Below are 7,244 nucleotides of genomic sequence, written 5' to 3'. Positions count from 1 at the left end.
GGGGGTGGCTATGCCCACAGACATCCTGTTACACAGATGCAAAGCTAGCTCCTCAGACTAAGGCTATCTCCTCTTTTTTCTCTGTCTATCCCTTTCTGCCTCTAAAACTTTCCTCCAGCCTATCCTTCACCCTCCCAGGTTTCTTTCTTCAAGAAATGAATCAAGCCCTATCCCTCCCAATGTCCCAGTCAGCCCTCTCTGCTCCCATCTCTTCTAGGGAATCTCTTCCTGAGCAAAAGAGGCCTGCTGTCACTTCCCCTACTTGGCCCCATCAGTGCTTGTTTATTAATTATGCTAATAACAACAGCAGGGAGAGCAGCAATCCCAGATGCCTGCTGTGGGCGCCCCCAGGTGGTGGCCCCCGGGGAGCCCAAGGAACCCACTGAGAAATAATTGGCAAGGAGGGTCTGCAGTCTCCAGCTGGCTAAACTCATCTTGCCAACTTTCTTGTGCACTATGGATCTTTTCCAGAAACTTGTCCTAAAGGAAAAGGCCTACTTCTTCCCAGGAACTATAGCCTCCAACCTGAGGGCTAAGTCAGGATCAAGAACAGGGTCTCAGGAGAAGTGACAGAGAGAACTGAAAGAGAGACTGGAAGTTAGAAGCTATATCCATTAGCAGTGGCAAAACTCCATCCTACTGACTTTTTCTTGGGGGGGGCGCAATGAGGGTTAAGTGACTTGCCTAGGGTCACACAGCTAGTGTCAAGTGCCTGAAGTCAGATTTGAACTCAGATCCTCTTCAATCCAGGGCCAGTGCTTTATCCATTGTGCCAACTAGCTGCCCCTCATCCTACTTAATTACTTTTCAAAGAAATCTACATTCTGCCCCCCCACCACCAAGTAGGAGGTCTGATTTCCATCTTAAACCAAGATCAAAGTCAACAAGCACTTATTTAATAAGTAAGCATTTAATGCTTACTATGTGCCAGATTTAGAGCTAAGCATTGGAAATACAAACACAAACTGGGCCCTTCCTCAAAATGGAGGTTGCAGTAGGAATTTACTAATGATGGGAGGGAAACACATGTTTTAAGATTAACATTAAACTCCAAATAAATTATGAATGTGTATGCATAATCTATTAATTGAATCCATTCACAAGTTTGTTCAGATATTAATAAGCCCCCTTTCCCTGACTCTGATTTCTTGTAACCTCTGTGTATGGTATCCAACCCCATACCACAAACAACTCCCTAACTCTTATATTTTCTCTCACTCTTCACCCCATCTATTACTGAGCTCAAGAAAGGAGATCCAGCTCTAGGATTAGCCTTTGCCACTGCCTCAGGAATATGGATTTATTATGCTGCCTCAAAGATGCCATTCATTGCTTCTTCATCCTTCCCCCATATAGAGCCCTAAACCTGAAAATGGTACCATGAGCCTGAGGTATATGGCATTCTGTAAATCAGGATATGTTGGGTCCCATCTTGACTTTCTGTGCTCTGTTCTCCACCTTCTCCTCCCTTATCCCACCAGGAAACTGCCCATCTTTGCTGCTGAATCAGTTTGCCTTTTTATTGTCTTTCCATTGAGCAGACCTTGAACTCTAAAAATACAGCTCAGCCTACATTCATCAAGTAGCCTTCTATTTCTATATGGGATCCCCTCCCTCTTGTGCTCTAGCACATTTTTCTGGTAATTTTTCTACTGTTTCTATACTCCCTAGGACATTAGTTTATATTGAGGAGTGATGACCTGGAGAACACCAGTGCAAAAGATGTACCTACTTAACACAGTAGGCAATAGGGAAACATTAAATAATTTTTAACAAAAGGAATGATATAAGGGCCACTACGTGGTACAGTGGATAAAGCACTGGCCCTGGATTCAGGAGTACCTGAGTTCAAATCCGACCTCAGACACTTAACACTTATTAGCTGTGTGATCCTGGGCTAGTCACTTAACCCCAATTGCCTCACCAAAAAAAAAAAAAAAGAGAGAGAGAGAGAGAGAAGAAATGGTGGCAATGTGGGTAGTAGATAGCCTGCTGGACTTGGAGTAAGGAAAACTTGGGTTCAATTATTACATTAGGCATTTACTAGTTTTCTTCACCTTTTAGAAATCACTTAAGCTTTCAGAAGTCATTTAAGCTCTCCCAACCTTGATCTCTTTATTTGTAAAATAGATAAACTAGCATGTCACTCACAAAGATGTTGTGAGGATTAAATGAGTGAAAGAATAAATAAGTATTAAGTATTTACTATGTGCCAGCCCCTGTGTGGCTAGAGCTAGAAAATCAAGACAGTCCCTGCTTTCAAGGATCTCACATTAAAACAGGAAAAAGAATCTTCAGAGGAAGTTGTTGGGTAGGGTCTTTATAAGAGTTACTGCCCAATTAATGAAAGCAGGACCAAGACTGGAAGCAGTGCTAGTGACCTAAGGGGTGCTGTTATTCTTGGGAAAGATGGAAAGATAGAAAGACAGAAAAAACAAAAGAAAGAGGGAGAAAAGGAAGGAAGGAAAAATAATGGAGGGACTGGCCAATGAGAGTCAGTCCTTAGAGCAGTGATTCTCAAGTTTTTTGGTCCACAATTCCTTTACACTCTTAAAATTCACCGAGGTCCCCAAAGAGCTTTTGTTTATGTGGGTTATATCTGTTTATATTTGCCATATTCGAAATTAAAACTGACAAATTTTTAAAATATGTATTGTTAACCCCCCAAAATCACAAGTTCGTTAGACATGGGTTGCAAGTGAACATGAATGTGGAACTCCATTATTTATTCATTTACTTTCAAAATAACAATAATAAAGCCAGTACATGTTGACATAAAGGATTATGAAGAAATAGCTATATTTTCTAAAACAAATTTATTGCAGGGAAGTGTTGTTTTACTTATTTTCACAAATCTCTTCAATGTCTGGCTTAATAGAAGACAGTTGGATTCTCCTATCTGCTTCTGCGTTCAATCTCTTGAGAGGTTTTGGTTAAAGCCTAAGAAGAAAACTCAACCTCACATAGATAGGTAGTTGGGGAAAGGAGGAGTATTTTAATAGGCAGATAGCATCTTAGTATTATGACAAGATTTTCAACTTTAAAGATGCTCCCCTCCCGTGGGGTCCTTCAACCACACTTTCAGAATCTCTAGTTTAAAAAGTATAACATATACAACCCTAGTCTGCCATCCAGTGACACTGGACTCACTGCTGTTCTTTTCACAAGATATTCTTTGCCTTTTCACTGGTTAATCCATGCCTGGAATTATCTCCTTCCTCATCTCCACTTCCTGATTTCCTTGGCTTCCTTCAAATCTCAACTAAAACCTGACCTTCCACAAGGACATGCTTTCCCTCTGTTGATTTTCTCCAGTTTATCCTGTCTATATGTTGTTTGTACATAATTGTTTGTATATTGTCTCCCCCATTAGACTGTGTGCTCCTTGAGAACAAGGACTGTTTTCACTTTTCTTTGTATCCTCAGCACTTAGGACAGAGTCTAGTACATTTGGAGGCACTTAAATTCTGGTCGACTGACTGACAGCAATGTGCTCTTCCTGCTATTAACCCACATGGAGGTTTGGTGAGTCTGCTCCCAGAAATGAATGATGAAGGGTCCCTCTTCCCCCATGGTTCAGAGCCAGCACAAGTATTCTGTTTCCTGTCAGTTTCTACTGAACAGTTATGACAAGCCTTTTAAGTGGTTGTTGAGCAAGAACTGAGTGTGCATACTACAAGTTCGAATGATAAACCTTCATGTCCTTCCCTTGTGATGAGCCAGGCAAGAACCTCCTCATATGGAGAGAGAAGGCAGCCATAGAAGCAGTGTTAACCTCTCTGCCTCCACTAGCTTCCTTTTCTTCCTACCTGGCTGCCAGGTGGTCATGAGCACACGGTGCTTCTTCTGTTGTGTTTATTCTATCTTAATCTTGAGTGAAAAAGTATCAGGGACAGAATGGACCAGATTATTAATTTGTAATCTTTGAACAATCGGAAGAAAGAGCCATCAAAGTTCCCCTCATAGCCAGAGTTGGTAGCTGCAGTAGCCAGTCTAGTGAAGAACTAACTAGTCATGAGGAGTGACCTACTTCACCCTGAGCGGAATGAACATGTCCTAAAAGTAAGGAAGCAACTAGTCCATTGTCTATGGTACACAGAAGTAAACTTGATGATGGGGGAATGTTTTGTAACAACTACTTTAAATTTGAATCCACTGTCTCCAGGGACCAAGGGGATAAAGAAAAGGGTAGTCCTGGTACCTTCTCAGTAAATAAATATCATTTTGTAAGAACTAATTAATGTTAATTGGTTAAATGATATTAGGGAGATACAAACTGGTGATTTATTTTGAGGGGAGCACACTTGATTGGGACATGTGAGCAAAAGTATTAAATAACCCTAACACCCTTCCGCTATTCCTCCAATCATGAGGGAAGAAGCAGCTGAGCACCCCTTCATCTTTTGGCATTGTTAGTTGTTTACTTGACCCTCTCCCATTCTGTTAGTATTACAGGGATGCCTTTTGTGATAGCACACGTCACATTCCTGAGATATTACTTCCAAAGAATTTAAATTGGAAAAAGACTTTTTGTATAAAACTCTTTAAAATGAAACGCCCTTGGGGCAGCTAGGTGGCGCAGTGGCAGTGGATAAAGCACCGGCTCTGGAGTCAGGAGTACCTGAGTTCAAATTCGGCCTCAGACACTTGACACTTACTAGCTGTGTGACCCTGGGCAAGTCACTTAACCCCCATTGCCCCGCAAAAAAACAAAACAAAACAAAACAAAAATGAAACGCCCTTGGGCAAATGTACTCTTTCTTTCTGACCATCCAACCCTTCTTGCCTATCCTTCATGTTACTTACCTCTGTGCTCATTTTTTGGGGGAGGGAGGGCAACGAGGATTAAATGACTTGCCCAGGGTCACACAGCTAGTTAGTATCAAGTGTCTGAGGCCAGATTTGAATTAGGTCCTCCTGAATTCAGGACTAGTGCTTTATCCACTGTACCATCTAGCCACCCCCTGTGCTCATTTTTATACTAATCTTCTAGGAACTGAAAATTCTAAACTTAGGAGTTTGTGTAGTGTTGTATTTTTTTTTCAGTTTTTACCCCTGCATATGTGAATTTGAAAATTATGACCCATCAGTTATACCTAAATAGTTGATTCCCTGAAAGTTGAAATACTTTGACATTCTTGTGAGGTTTGCTATTCTTACATCTATGTGTGTGGCTGTAAATGGTGTGCATATGCCCTATATTTATGTTATCTAGCTGACTTTTGTTTGGACTGTTAAAATTCAAATTTTAAAATGCTTATGAAAATATAAAAGAAGTACTGGGTGGGAGGGGCTGTGACAACAAAGTCTGAATGTACACTAGAAAAAGAGAGACAGAAAGACAGAGATAAAGAAGGAGGAAGGAAGAAAAAGAAAGGAAAAAAAGAATTTAATTGTAGGGCAGCTAGGTGGCACAGTGGATAGAGCACTGGCCCTCGAGTCAGGAGAATCTGAGTTCAAATCCAGCCTCAGACAATTGACACTTAGCTGTGTGACCCTGGGCAAGTCACTTAACCCCAATTGCCTCACCCAAACCAAAACAAAATTGTACATTCACATTTATTACTGAATCAATTCTATTTTTCAGAAAAAGACAGGGGGGCAGATAAGTGGAGCAGTGGATAAAGCACCAGCCCTGGATTCAGGAGGACCTGAGTTCAAATCCAGCCTTAGACACTTAACACTTACTAGCTATATGACCCTGGGTAAGTCACTTAACCCTCATTGCACTGCCAAAAAAAAAAAAGACAGGATTAGTCTCTTTAATAGCATTTTTGTTGTTTTTGTTGTATTTAATGTGTGTATCTCAGCAGACAGCTTCCAAAATGGGAGCAGCATTTCCTTCTTATCAAAGATAAGGTGCTTGAACTTGATACAGAATAAAAACATAACTCATGGCCTTTCTTTGTAATTCCCTCTTGGTCTTTCTCTAGTATCTTCTCTTTGAATTGTACCTGATCTTAAGATTCTCCAGTTTTCATGCAAATCTGCTGAGGAATGGCATGATTTTGCTTCTATTCCTATGCAAGGAAACCTCTTGATTCTGAAAGTCCTATGGGGAAAAGACACTATGGCAGGGTGAGGTAAAGAAGAAAAAAATATTTAAAATAAATATTATTGTTGTCTCTTTTTTTGGCAACACCATATTTTTTCTGGTCGTTCCTCCTTCCTCTCTCAGAGAACCATCCCATATAATCAATAATACTTTTTTTTTGAAGCAGAGTTAAGTGATTTACCCAGGGTCACACAGCTAGTGTCAAGTGTCTGAGGTTGGGGGGCAGCTAGGCGGCAGTGGAGAGAACACTGGCCCTGGATTTAGGAAGACCTGAGTTTAAAAAAAATCCAGCCTCAGACACTTGATGCTTACTAACTGTGTGACCCTGGACAAGTGGCTTAACCCTCATTGCCCCGCAAAACAAAACAAAAAAGTGTCTGAGGTTGAATTTGAACTCAGATCCTCCTGACTCAAGGCTGGTGCTTGATCCACTGCGCCACCTAGCCATCCCTGCAAATAATACATTTCTAAGACAAAAAAGAACAGGTTAAAAAAAAATCAGCATAAATGACCAATGAATCAAAAAAGTCTAAAAATATATGCAATGTACTACATTTGTGGATTAGTTCCAGTCTGCAAAGAGGTATGGTTGAGGTGTCTTCTCATAGTTCTTCTTTCCAGCCATACTTTGTTCTTTATAATTTTAGAATGTTTACTTTCGATTTGGGGTGGTGGTGGTAGTTCTTTGAGTTTACATGGTTATAGTCATTGTATATGTTGGTTGCTTCATTTTGCTCACTTTAAGTTACATCCATTCATGTAGATCTTTCCATGTTTTTCTTTTTTTGTTTGTTTTTTGGTGAGGCAATTGGGGTTAAGTGACTTGCCCAGGGTCACACAGCTAGTAAGTGTTAAGTGTCTGAGGCCGGATTTGAACTCAGGTCCTCCTGAATCCAGGGCCAGTGCTCTATCCACTGCGCCACCTAGCTGCCCCCATGTTTTTCTATATTTATCTCACACATCATTTCTTACAGCACAATAATATTCCATTATATTAATGTACCACAATTTGTTTAGCTATTCCCCAATCCATGAGTATCAACTTTGTTTTCGTTTCTTTGTTATCACAAAAAGCACCATTATAAATATTTTTGTGTATATGGGGACTTTCTTTTTATCAATGGCCTCCTTAGAGTATAAGCCTAAGAGAAAGAATTATTTTTTCTTAATTGGTCTAGTCACATGTCAA

This window comes from Dromiciops gliroides, chromosome 2 (assembly GCF_019393635.1).
Source record: "Dromiciops gliroides isolate mDroGli1 chromosome 2, mDroGli1.pri, whole genome shotgun sequence".
NCBI classification, from domain to species: domain Eukaryota; kingdom Metazoa; phylum Chordata; class Mammalia; order Microbiotheria; family Microbiotheriidae; genus Dromiciops; species Dromiciops gliroides.
The sequence above is the reverse complement of the archived record's forward strand: the minus strand, read 5'-3'. Positions refer to the sequence as shown.